The sequence below is a fragment of the Pinus tabuliformis genome, chromosome 7 (genome assembly GCF_031772625.1).
Source record: "Pinus tabuliformis cultivar Carrire ecotype Pingquan chromosome 7, CPIR1, whole genome shotgun sequence".
Classification (NCBI taxonomy): Eukaryota; Viridiplantae; Streptophyta; class Pinopsida; order Pinales; family Pinaceae; genus Pinus; species Pinus tabuliformis.
Genome location: NC_142293.1, coordinates 579,360,148 through 579,373,828, shown reverse-complemented (window position 1 = coordinate 579,373,828; position 13,681 = coordinate 579,360,148).

Below are 13,681 nucleotides of genomic sequence, written 5' to 3'. Positions count from 1 at the left end.
ATGCAACTCAAAGAACTTATTGATCTGGAGTAACCATGCCTCTACATATTCTGGCTTCTTCAAATATCCATCAAATGTAGGTGGCTTGAATTTCTTAAAATCATCTAGAAAATATCCCTTGTCACTCCTCCTATAAGGATGATAGCGATGATGGCCATCTTACCTATCGAAACTTGAACTACAATAGAACCTACGTCCACCACCTCTCCTATCTGCAGTATCCAAGAACCTGCCATCTCTAATCATGCCATCCTTTTCCAACCTGTGCCCACCATGAGAACTAATTCCATATGCCCCATTAGTCCTATCTTGCTGTCCATGATTGATTCTAAGTGGTCCATGTCTATGAAAATCTGACAAACTCTAAAGGATAACTTCATTGACCTTTGCTTGTTTCTCCTGTTTCAAAATGATTCTGTTATCATCTTCTTTACAACTTCTTATTTCTTCCTTCAAACTTCTAAATGTGTCTTCTATGTCAGGAGAGTAGCCATCACCATGCTTCTCATCTGATCTATAGGGAGAATCTCAGGAAATGTAATCCACCATCTTGCTAGTCATCTTTGATCTTGTTCCTCTTCCTACAAGCATACCATGTTAGCTAAACCATAATATAAACATAATCAACATACCTCACTATAGTTCAGGGGAGGATATCTCGTCTGCAAGATGAACCATATTATCACGATACATGTATAATCATAATCATAATAATATACCAACATCATCTCCATCATTATCTAGTTACCATGCATGAAAATACCAACTGCATACCATGACCTCATGCATGATAACTATAACCATGAAAATGCATGCATACATCCACATAGACAACAAACATACAAAACAAATGCATATTCAACTGACATACGTTCATGATAACCATATTCCAACAACAACATCATCATCAACTTCCACATGAAAACACAACTGTAACAATTGTAGAAATTCCCACTGTAGATCAATAGATTAAGCAAAAATACTAAAACACAATACAAGATCTACTTCTACAACACTTTGTGGAAGCTTAATCAAATTGAGCAAGATCAAGAGAACACATATAACTGAGAATGAGAAATCAATCACACATAACACATAAGAAATATCACGAGGAAAGCCTCAGCCTAAAACCCCAACTCTGTATTATCATACAAGTGGAAATCTTGTTCAAGTTACAAAAAGAATAATCTCTCAAGCTATCCTGCTCCCTCTGCACTCAAACAATACAACTCACACTGAATAGACATAGTATATGTCCTCCTCAAGCCCTCCAAGCCTCCTATTTCCTTGTGCAATTTTTCTTGGGGTCCAATGATGTCACATGTGTGAATTGGCCTCATCACACTCACTAAACCTGAAGAAGTAACTGCGCAATCCTCAAGGAAAGAATTCCTTCTACATGCAACGAATATTCAGAATGGAATATTCTAGCAACTGATAGTGCACTTCCCCTCCATCTGATCTCAACTGGGTCTCTGTCTGAATTGACATGCATGAGTTATTTATGAGGGAATACTTAGTTATCTAAAGTGCAGTAGTTACATGCATGAAAGCATTAACTAACTGAACTTACATTAATGCAACAAATTGTTTGAATTAATCTGACTGGACTTGACTCAGTTAACTAAGTCAACTAATTACAACTCAATATTACAACTCATCCTTATCCATTAACTGATGGATAAAATCCTCAATTAATGGAGAAACTCTTGCATGTCCCCACATAGACTTCAAGTTTGATTTTCCTTAACTAATTAACTCAAGATGAATTAATTAATTAATTTACAAATTGCTGCTAAGATCAAATTCGAATTTTACTTCACTATTTTAGTTTAGGGACTGACTAAAATAGGAAGGTAGCCCGAAATGCTATTTATAGAATGATATTTTTAGCACTTCCATTTTTCCATCCATTGTTGCTAAGATCAACACTGGCTGAACTGCTATTTATAATAGTGCTATTTTTAGCATTTCTTGTTGCTATTCTCAGCACTCCCTCTCAACAAGAAAGGGATTATCAGTAACCCCAATCCTGTCTCTGTGGAACTCGAACTTGCATCTTGACAATGCCTTAGTCAAGATATCTGCATCCTGTTCCTCAGTCGAAACATACAACAACAACATGATCCTCTTGACCACACAGTCTTGGAGATGGTGATATCAGATATCTATGTGCTTGGACCTATCATGAAAAACTAGATTCTCCGAGAGTTTGATGTAACTCTGGTTATTGCAGTATATCACTTTAGGATCCATCATCTGACCAAACAATCCCACTAGAATCTTCCACATCCAAATGGCCTCACATGCAGTCTGACTAGAAGCCATGTATTCAGCCTTTGTTGAGCTAAGTGCAACTGATCTTTGTTTCCTGCTGTACCAGGAAACTGCAGCTGAACCAAGGTTGACTATTCCTCCAGAAGTGCTCTTCCAGTCTGATGGACTCCCTGCCTAATCTACATCTGTGAAGCCTTGAAGCTTCACTCCCTCTGTCCGTCTATACCACTATCCGAACTAAGATGTGCCTCTGAGGTATCTCAGCACATGCTTTGCTACCTTCCAAAACAGCTTGGTAGGCTGAACCACAGCTTCACTCAGCTGGCTCACTGTAAAGCATAAGTCAGGTCGTGTGTTCCCCAGATACATAAGTGAACCCGCCAGCTGCCGATAAATAGTAGCAGCTACTACCTCACCTGAAGTATCATCCTCCTTCCTCCAGTTCCTAGCTAGAGGAGTCTGCATGGGCTTGCACTTCTCCATGTGAAAGCGCCTGAGTATCTCATTAGTATACTTTCCTTGAGAAACAAATACTTCCCCATCTTTCTGCCACACCTCCATGCCTATAAAGTAGTGCATAAGGCCCATGTCCTCCATCTCGAACTCTCTTCAAAGGTCCTCCTTGCAAGACTGTATCAGCTGATCATCACTTGTCAAAATCAGATCATCGACATAAAGAACAATGATCAATGATTTACCTTCTACAATGATGTGGTAAAGGTTCGCATCTGCTTCACTCTTGGTGAAGCCCAAACCAGTGAAATAGCTGTCAATCCTAGTGTACCAAGCACGGGTGTTTGCTTCAGCCCATACAGAGCCCTCTTGAGTCTGCACACATGCGACTCATGATCGAAGGTTTCGAAACCTTCAGGCTGCTCAATGTACACCTCCTCCTCAAAAATTCCCATTGAGGAATGTTTTCTTCACATCCATCTGGTGGATCTTCCACCCCATTTGAGCTGATAGTGCCAATATCAATCTAATCGATGAGTACATTTCTATAGGAGAAAAAATTTCATCGTAGTCAATCCCCTCGACCTATGAGAAACCCTGGGCAACAAACCTTGCCTTATGTTTCTCAACACTGCCATCAGCTGCCTGCTTTACCTTGTAAAGCCATTTGGAACTCACCACTGACTTGCCCTGAGGCCTTGGGACAACATCCCACACATTGTTCTGAATGATAGAGTCATACTCCTCTACCATTGCATTAACCCAAACTGGTTGTTGCACTGCCTCCTTGAATGAAGAAGGTTCAGTATCTACACACTCCCAACCAGCTCCATGTACCCAATGTACCGCTCGGGTGACCTCCTCTGTCTATGCTAAGAAGATGGTTGTCCCACATTCTCCCGTGCATCCAGCATCAACCTGTTAGCTTCCCTTGAGCATTTTCGTCCATCTATGGAAGTATCAACATGAGTGGATGTCTCCATTCCCAGATCCTCTGTATGCAGTTGCTCCGCATCAATCTGAGGTTCCTCATCCTTAGGAATTGAAAGTTCCTCATCTGCATGCAACTCGAGCTCCCTCTCAAGTGATAAGCGCATGGCTTTCTACTCATTGAACTTCAGATCCCTACGTACCACAGTCCTCTGAGTGGAAGGAAGGTACACCTGATAGTTGTGGGGTGTATCTGTGTACCCCACAAGTATTCCCAACTCAATTGTTGGGTTTATCTTCTTCCTGGCATCTTTGGTCGCATGTGTTATATACCTAGGGGGGATAATATGGGGTACCAAGGGAGGTACCCAAGGTAATAATGTAATAATGGGATGGGCCATAGTAATAAATAAGGTGGTTAACCCATATCATGTAAGGGACCACAAGTAGTTAATAATAATGTAATGGGCCCATGGTATTAGTTGATGGTATGAGGGAACCATGGTAATGACCCATGGTATTGTATGTATGAGGCCTATATAGAGGCTAGAGACTCCATGTCAAGGAATAGTCAAGGATTACTGTATGAACAGGCATATGGCTTGTGGAGTGTTCTCCTTCCTTAAGGAGTGAATGTATGGTGTTGCCCCACCTTAAGAGTTTGATAATAAAGAAGAATTTCTATTTATTTCTATCTTGTTATTTCTTGGGTTATTTCTGAGTTTATTGCTATTCTCATATATCTTTTGGATCAGATCTATAACAAGTGGTATCAGAGCACTTTCTTGGGCACAAAAGTGGAGAATTTTTTTTAATTTTTTGCAGGATTTCGGGGGCGGCGAGTTTGGAGATCAGATCTTTATGTTTTGGTGCAAGATCTACAAAATCTAATTGCATATCTGTATTCTTTGTGAAAAAATAGATGATTTGAAAAAAAAAATCGGTTGAATCGGAGTCCAGATGAAGGAGATATCGCTGATCTAAAAATCAATGGGGTTGTAGACAATTTTTTAGGGCAGCGAGTATGCGGCGTAGATATGGAGCTCCTGGTGCATGATCTTCAAAATCTAATTGTAGATCTGGATTTTTTGTGAAAAAATACCCAAATTCAAAAAAAAAATCAGTCGAATCGGAGTCCGGATGAGGGAGATATCGCTGATTTAAAATCAGCTCTTTTTTGCAGAAAGTTTGGTGACGACGGGAGAGTTGCAGCACAGATCTGAAATTCTAGTGTCTGGATCAAGATTTCTATCACATGGGAAGATGCAGAATGATTGTTCCATTTCTGAAAACAGGTTATAATAGGGATTCTGATAAATATTGACGGAATTGTGACCATTTCAAATTTTCGCCAATTTTTTTTTGTGATGGATCTGAATTTGAAGGACTTGTATCCATTTGATGGCTCTCATCCAGCCAAATGGCTAGCACAAATGGAGAAATTTTTTAGATTGAATTGCATCATGGATGATAAGACTCAGCTGAGTGTGGGAACAATGTACTTGGACAATGAAAGATTGCAATGGTGGCAAGGGCATCAACATTGCTATCGAAGGCCCTTGACTTGGGACAAATTCACAAAAGCTCTTATGGACCACTTTGACGGTAAAGCTAATCTTGTGGATAAGCTCACGCAGACAGACACACAACCTAGCAAAGATTTTATTTTTACAGGAAAGAAGGAAACCAAGGAACCTAAAGGGTTAATTTTTGTTGGTATCTCCTTATTGCAGGTTCATGGATTGATTCAGAAGGAGAAAATCATTGTTTCTATAAATCCTAATTGCAAGCATAATTTCAGCAATGTTAATTTGGCAAACAAATTGTAAATTCCAGCAAAACAAATTTAAAATACACAGGTTGATGATGAGGATGTTCAAATTTATAAGGATTTGAAGCTTTCTATGGATAAGTATGTGTTGCATGGTGATTTTTATACTTCAGAGATGGATAATATGGATGTTGTTTTGGGATATCCTTGGATGGAATCTGTGGGTACTATCAATATTAATGTGCAGAAGAAATTCCTGAAGCTCTGGTATAAAAAGAAGAAAATTACATTACAGAATATTTCCATTAATAAACAAGTAGAGTCCAAGGAGGCTGAAGGAGAAGATGTTCCAGGGTCTGACATATTAGATGATGAGCCAGTGATGATAGACAATAAAACACAAACAGAGGCTGAAGCAGAAAAGGTTATAGGTGCTGATACATCAGAGGAGGGCTCAGTGGTTGAAGTCATATTGGAAAAGAAGACACCACAACAGGCACCACAGCAGGGTGAATTAAAGAAAAAGACACAGTGGGTTAAGACTTCAACATATCATCACCCACATCACCCCACAAGAAAACAACCAACAAGATGGCAACCAATTAGCTACAAGGACAACAACCCCCATATGACGGATAGCGAAGAGCGAAGATCCACCTACTACACATCAACACAGAAGAACTGCCATGGTCAACTTCCATCTCAAGCGAGCGAGGCACCAGCAAGATCGAGGGTTCACCTTTCTCTTGGATGGCTAGATGCATGTGCATGGTACCAGTGGACTACACTTTTGAGTAGATCTTATTATTTGTGTTCTTCCCATGTTTCGGGGATGAAACATGCTAAGGGGGGTGGAGTGTTATATACCTAGGGGGATAATATGGGGTACCATGGGAGGTACCCAAGGTAATAATATAATAATGGGATGGGCCATAGTAATAAATAAGGTGGTTAACCCATATCATGTAAGGGACCACAAGTAGTTAATAATAATGTAATGGGCCCATGGTATTAGTTGATGGTATGAGGGAACCATGGTAATGACCCATGGTATTGTATTTATGAGGCCTATATAGAGGCTAGAGACTCCATGTCAAGAAATAGTCAAGGATTACTGTATGAACAGGCATATGGCTTGTGGAGTGTCTCCTTCCTTAAGGAGTGAATGTATGGTGTTTCCCTAGCTTAAGGGTTTGATAATAAAGAAGAATTTCTATTTATTTCTATCTTGTTATTTCTTGGGTTATTTCTGGGTTTATTGCTATTCTCATATATCTTTTGGATCAGATCTATAACAAGTGGTATCAGAGCACTTTCTTGGGCACAGATCTAACCCAGAAATATTATAGATCTAATATGAAAATATAAGAGAATACAAATATACCGAGAAATAAGATAGAAATAGATAGAAATGCTTCTTTATTGATCAAACCCTTAAGGTAGGGCAACACCATACATTCACTCCTTAAGGAAAGAGAACACTCCACAAGCTATATGCCTGTTCATACAGTAATCCTTGATTATTCCTTGACATGGAGTCTCTAGCCTCTGTATAGGCCTCATACATACAATACCATGGGTCATTACCATGGTTCCCTCATACCATCAACTAATACCATGGGCCCATTACATTATTATTAACTACTTGTGGCCCCTTACATGATATGGGTTAACCACCTTATTTATTACTATGGCCCATCCCATTATTACATTATTACCTTGGGTACCTCCCTTGGTACCCCATATTATCCCCCCTAGGTATATAACAACATGACAGTAAATTGACGATCCAAAGATTCGAAAGTGACTTACATTAGGTTGCTTCCCGGAATAGGCCTCCATAGGTGTCTTCATCCCCAATATACGGTGCGAACTTTTGTTCTGCAAGTATACTGTTGTATTGCATGCCTCAGCCCACAAATGTAGTGGTAGGCTTTGGTCATGCAACATCGCTCGAGTTGCTCCCACAATCAATCTGTTCTTCCTCTCGGCCACCCCATTCTGTTGTGGGTTATGGGGTGTCGTCAATTCCCGTTTAATACCTTTTGCAGCACAAAAGTCTTTAAACTGTTGGGAGACATACTCTCCACAATTGTTGCTACACAAGGCTTTTATTTTCTTTCCAAATTATTTCTCTACCAAGGCTTTAAACTCACAAAACCTTAAGAAGGTCTAATCCTTCTTTTGCATAAAGTAGATCCAACATCTACGAGAAAAATCATCAATAAAAATAACATAGTACCTTTGTTTAGCAGTGGAGGCTATAGAGAAAGGTCCACATACATCTGAGTGAACTCACTCCAGGGCTGCTCCAGCTCTACTGTCTCGATCTAGAAAGGAAGATTTCTCATACTTACCCAAGGTACAACCATTTCATGTAGTCATCTGCTCAAGTTTTCCCTTGGGTAATCCGGTAGAAATCTGTTGCATGGTCTTCAGGGCTCCATTGTGCAAGTGGCCCAGTCTTCTATGCCATAGCTCGCCAACATCTTGGCTCTGCACCATCTCAGCTTTGGAACTCAAAGCAGCATAGTCATCTACCTCCAACTTGTAGAGATTCTTGACTCGAATCCCTATTCGCTTTATCTGTCCAGTACTGATATCCCTCAAGAATACCTTTCCTTGACTAAAGACTACATCATAGCCTTTATCTTATAGCATAGTGACAGACACAACATTCTTCTTTAGACCTGGTACATACTTTACATCAGTTAGGGTGAGGGGAGCTCCATGCTCCCTTTGAAACACAACCGTACCTTCACCTGAAACATGGTACTTTCCATCATCGCCCATCTCGATCCGCATCTGGAGATCCTTCTCCTCCAAGGTATTGAAAATATTCTTGTCCCCTGACATGTGGAATGAAGCTCCACTCTCCAGGTACCACACACATCCCACCATGGATGAAACCATGCATGTGATAAGCGAGAAATCTAGCTCAAACTATGAGGTCAGTGCCTCACTAGCAGATCCCTTTGAGGAACCCTTCTTGGATTTCTTCTGTGGACAATTTGTAGCATAATGGTCCACTTCATGACAATGAAAGTGTCACACTTTCGATTTGTCAATATTCTTCCCACCGTGGGAAGAACCGGATTTGGGATGGGACGCCTTCCCCTTCCCTTTCCTCACCTTACTTGCTAAGGCTATATTTTCCTCATCATCTTGCTTCGATGAGGATCTATCTCTGGTGCTTCTTCTGATTTCCTCCTACATCAGATCCGACCAAAGTTGTTCCCAATCTGGCAGTTTTTCTCTTCCATTAACCGAGTCCTGGTAGATATGCCAGCTCTTAGGAAGACCGAGGAGTGCAAGAATAACCATGTCATCATTAGTGGTAGTGATCCCCACACTTCCAAGCTCATCCCTGTAGGTGGTGAGCTTGTTCAGATATGTAGAGATCGTGTCGCCCTTTTCACACTTGATCTTACGAAGCTTGTCCTTCAGCGCCAACTTCCTCTGATCACTATTGTTCTAATATAAATCTTTCAATGTTTTCCACATCGAAAATGGAGTCTTCTTCCCATGGAGGCTCGAGACAATGTGGTCTCGAACATCCTCTGGGAGGATTCTCCTTGCTCTAGCCACACATTTCTTCCATTCCGCTAGTTGAGTAGCATTAGTCGGCTTGGGGACTTCTTGATCAATGAAGTCCTTTAGACCGTTATCCTCTAACACTGCCTCCATGTGATCCTTCTAGGCTATATAATTCGAGCTGCCATCAAGGGTATACTCGAGTCTTAAACCACTGAACGCCATAGATGAAATAGAGATGTGATAAGAACTCGATTTCTATATTTAGGAACCAAACTTCTCCTTCTCCTTCTTGTATACTATTCTTCACCTTGATCACCTTTTCTCTGATACCATGTAGAAATTCCCACTGTATATCAACAGATTATGTAATATACTAAAACACAATACAAGATCTACTTCTACAACACTTTGCAGAAGCTTAATCGAATTGAACACGATCAAGAGACACATATAACTGAGAATGAGAAATCAATCACACATAACACAGAAGAAATATCACGGGGAAAGCCTCAGCCTAAAACCCCAACTCTGTATTATCATACAAGTGGAAATCTTGTTCAAGTTACAAAAAGAATCAGCTCTCAAGCTATCCTACTCTCTCTGCAATCAAATAATACAGCTCACAGACTGAATAGACATAGTATATGTCCTCCTTAAGCCCTCCAATCCTCCTATTTCCTTGTGTAATTTTTCTTGGGGTCCAATGATGTCACATGTGTGAATTGGCCTCATCACACTCACTAAACCTAAAGAAGTAACTGTGCAATACTCAAGGAAAGAATTCCTTCTGCATGCAAGGAATAATCACAATGGAATATTCTAGCAACTGATAGTACACTGCCTCTCCATCTAATCTCAACTAGGTCTCTGTCTGAACTGACATGCATGAGTTATTTATGAGAGAATACTCAGTTATCTTAAGTGTAGTAGTTACATGCATGCAAGCATTAACTAACTAAACTTACATTAATTCAACAAACTATTTGAATTAATCTAACTGGACTTGACTCAGTTAACTAAGTCAAATAATTACAACTCAATATTACAACTCATCCTTATCCTTTAACTGATGGATAAAATCCTTAATTAATGGAGAAACTCTTGCATGTCCCCACATAGACTTCAAGTTTGATTTTCCTTAACTAATTAACTCAAGATGAATTAATTAATTAATTTACAAACTGCTGCTAAGATCAATTTCGAATTTTACTTCACTATTTTAGTTTAGGGGCTAACTAAAATAGGAAGGTATCCCGAAATGATATTTATAAAATGATATTTTTAGCACTTCCATTTTTCCATCCATTGTTGCTAAGATAAACACTGGCTGAATTGCTATTTATAGCAGTGCTATTTTTAACAATTCTATTTTTAGCATTTATTGTTGCTATTTTCAACAACAATAACCACCACCATGCATACGTAACAACACATATCCAACCTACATGCATGCATGAAAAACATATTCTGCCCATCCAATCCAAGGTTTGAGCCATGCTCTGATACCACTTTGTGGTATTAGATATCACCAAAAGAGAATGGAAACCAAACATCACCCAAAGAGAATGGAACTAGCTCTGATGCCACTCTGTAGCACCATCCTCCCACATTTACCCAAGCTAACCAGCCTACTAGGGTAAACATGTGAAGAAGAGTTACTATGATTGATTCAACTCCCCAAGTACAGTTAAGGAAGTGGAATTGATAAACCTAAACCAAATTGACCTTCCTTAGGAGCTACAGGACCCCTAAAGGCTAACCAACCACTCTAGGTGCCTAACTCCTGAGTTAAATTGATTTTTAACTAAACTAACCCCCTATTCGCTCCCATGAAAAGCCATCCATGTGGTTGTAACCCTCCAGTCACTACCACAACAAGGCCTCCATGCAACTACAGACTTTTTCACCTAGTTTTGTGCGATCAACTACGAGATTTAAGCCACTTTTTCAAGTTAGTCTCCATACCACTGCCCAAAACTTCATAAAACTCTCAAGAATAATAAATTAAATAGGGGAAAATCCCTTCACACAAAACTTAGACAAGAATTTGACCTAACCAAGCCTATCCATGAAAAACATTCCATTAAACACATCATGGACATGTAACGTACAGGTCAAAAATACACATCTGAACATAGGGAGCTCATACTTATTTGAGAATCATCAAGAAGGTATGATGCCCTCTCATAATAGCTGAATTATAATCTATTAATGCATTCATTAACATTTCATTTACTAACCAAAACATGATGAGGGCCATAACTCAAGTCTATCATAAACCATACTTATAACCAACATATAACAAGAGAAATATCAATGATAGAATAACCATTAAAGCCACATAATAACAAGTACATTTACACATAATACACAAGAGGAAAATAGCTCTTATTAACATATCAAAATTCAACCAAGTCAGGAACTTCCACGTACCACCTGACCATAGATTGGGTTGAACCAAATCTTTCTTTTAACCAATCACTCCAATGCTATATTCTAAGCATGAATTTTGGACTCACAACAAAACAACCAGGGCTTCCCCAGTCTTTACCGCAATCCCGCCATATATCGGTCAATGATTCCTAGCCCAAACCCTCATCTATACAACCAAGCTTTACTACAATCCCACCATTATCAGTCAAGGATTCCTAGGCCTAACAATAAACATGCACTACCAGAATTTACCACAATCCCATCATTACAAGTCTAGGGATCACTAGGCCCTAAACAATCATGGATGCCTCCATATCTCTCCACCTAAATCGCGAGGAATTTTCCTATCTCCACCGTCAGGCTTTACTGCCTATCCCACCTTTACCAGTCCAGATATTTCTAGGCCTTTGGGAATTTTCTTGATATGACCTCACTTAGTTTCAAAACCATTTGGAAATCCATCTCAACCAAATAAAGAACCCCATCACACCATGGCTATCTAGAAATAGCAAGGTAAGGATGAAAACCACTGTCACACCTAGAAAAACCCATGCCAATGGAAACAAGAGAACCAAATACACACATGCATATTCCATGCATGCCAAAAATAGCAAGGAAATCATATGTGAAACTCGATACCTGCAAGTAATCTCGTTGTAGCCGCTTGATCCAAATTTTCCTTTCTTGATCTTTGCTTCCCTTGCTTTCTTGCCCTTCCTTTTCCTTCCTATTTCCAATACTAGAGTGCTCCAAGAATTCTCTAAGTGTGCAAGAGTATGAGAGAGAGAGAGAGAATAGAGAGAGAGCTCCAAAACTGAACTGAAAATAGGTTGTGAATTGATCTTGTTATCACTCCAAGAAACTCTCCTAGGTTGTAGCTCGGAGATGCCTAGTAACATATAATCTTCAATATTGTTCTCTGAACTATTGGAATAAATGATGGTTTGGATCAAGCCAGATAACCATTTCAACTATGTTTTAACTCAAGACATGCATGAACACCCTCAGCTTACAAGGCTTTAGACCACTAATGCTCAATAGTTTGTAGATTCAATGAATGGATGGAGAATACTGACCATACCAGAAGATGCATACATAAACATAAATGAATGGCTAGCTACAGGAAGCAAAGAAGCTTGCAAATCTAATTTATCAAAGCAGAGATAAGATGACAATTATCTGGCCTTAGACACAAAAGCAAACATGGAGAGAAATGGACATTGAACATATAACCGCAAAAGAATCTTGTATTACTAATGAATGAAGATGAGAAGCTTGAGTAGCAAAGTCTCTACAGTCTCCAGAAGTTTGAACCCTTATTACATTTAGCTTTCAACTATTTATAGCCTGTTTACAATGCTCCTAAGCTATGAGAGGCTCGGAGTCTTAATCTTGTTTGATATGTCCCTTAACTGTTTGATTCCCTCTATAGGTAAGCATGGGCTTGGAGGATTATTATTTTGATAGCAGAGTAACTGCATTCAGATGTTTTGGCTGCGCTGGTAGGACTGTTGATGCTCCATGATCAGTTGTCGTTGTGGCTATGTTGCGCTATCTATTCTTAGCCTTTATGTTGGTCTGGGGCAGAGCTGCACGTGCTGTGTCTCTTTTTATGATTTAACAATGCATACATTCTATTAAAGCATAATATTGTTTCCCTCTTGTGGACCTCTCTTAAAGTAATGAATATTTCTTCTTTAAATAGAAAACACAACAGGGCTGAGAATTCCTGCCCCTCTCTATCCTTTCCAGACTTCAACAGCCCTAAAAAATTATTAATTCCTTTATCGGGTCTGCCCTTGGGGTTATTGCAAGTCGCATTCAGCCTGCTCCCTTTGTATTTCGTTGAACAATGAAAATACATTAAAACTGTGAAAAAACATTGAAAATGGGCCTTCCGCGGACTTCAAATTTTATGTATTTCACTTCCCGGACCCTTTCGAGTCTGGGCTTCATCGCAATTGGTGCTGCCCTATTTCTCGTTGCATTTCGTTATATAACGAAATAAACTAAAATTCATTTAAAAATGGCTTTGGCGCGGACCTAAAAGATTATACATTTTGGTTCCGAAACCCATTGGGTCCGGGTCTCTTCGCAATTGGCACACATATATGCAAAGGCCCTGCCCCATGGTTTCCACCGATAGCGATCCGCTGATGCAATGTGGGTCATCGATCTGCATGCGTGATCAACGATCCACGTTGAATTGGCGATCGCTATCACTCATTCCACACAACCTGCGCCGATACCTCCACTAATACTTCTGCCGATGCGACTCGC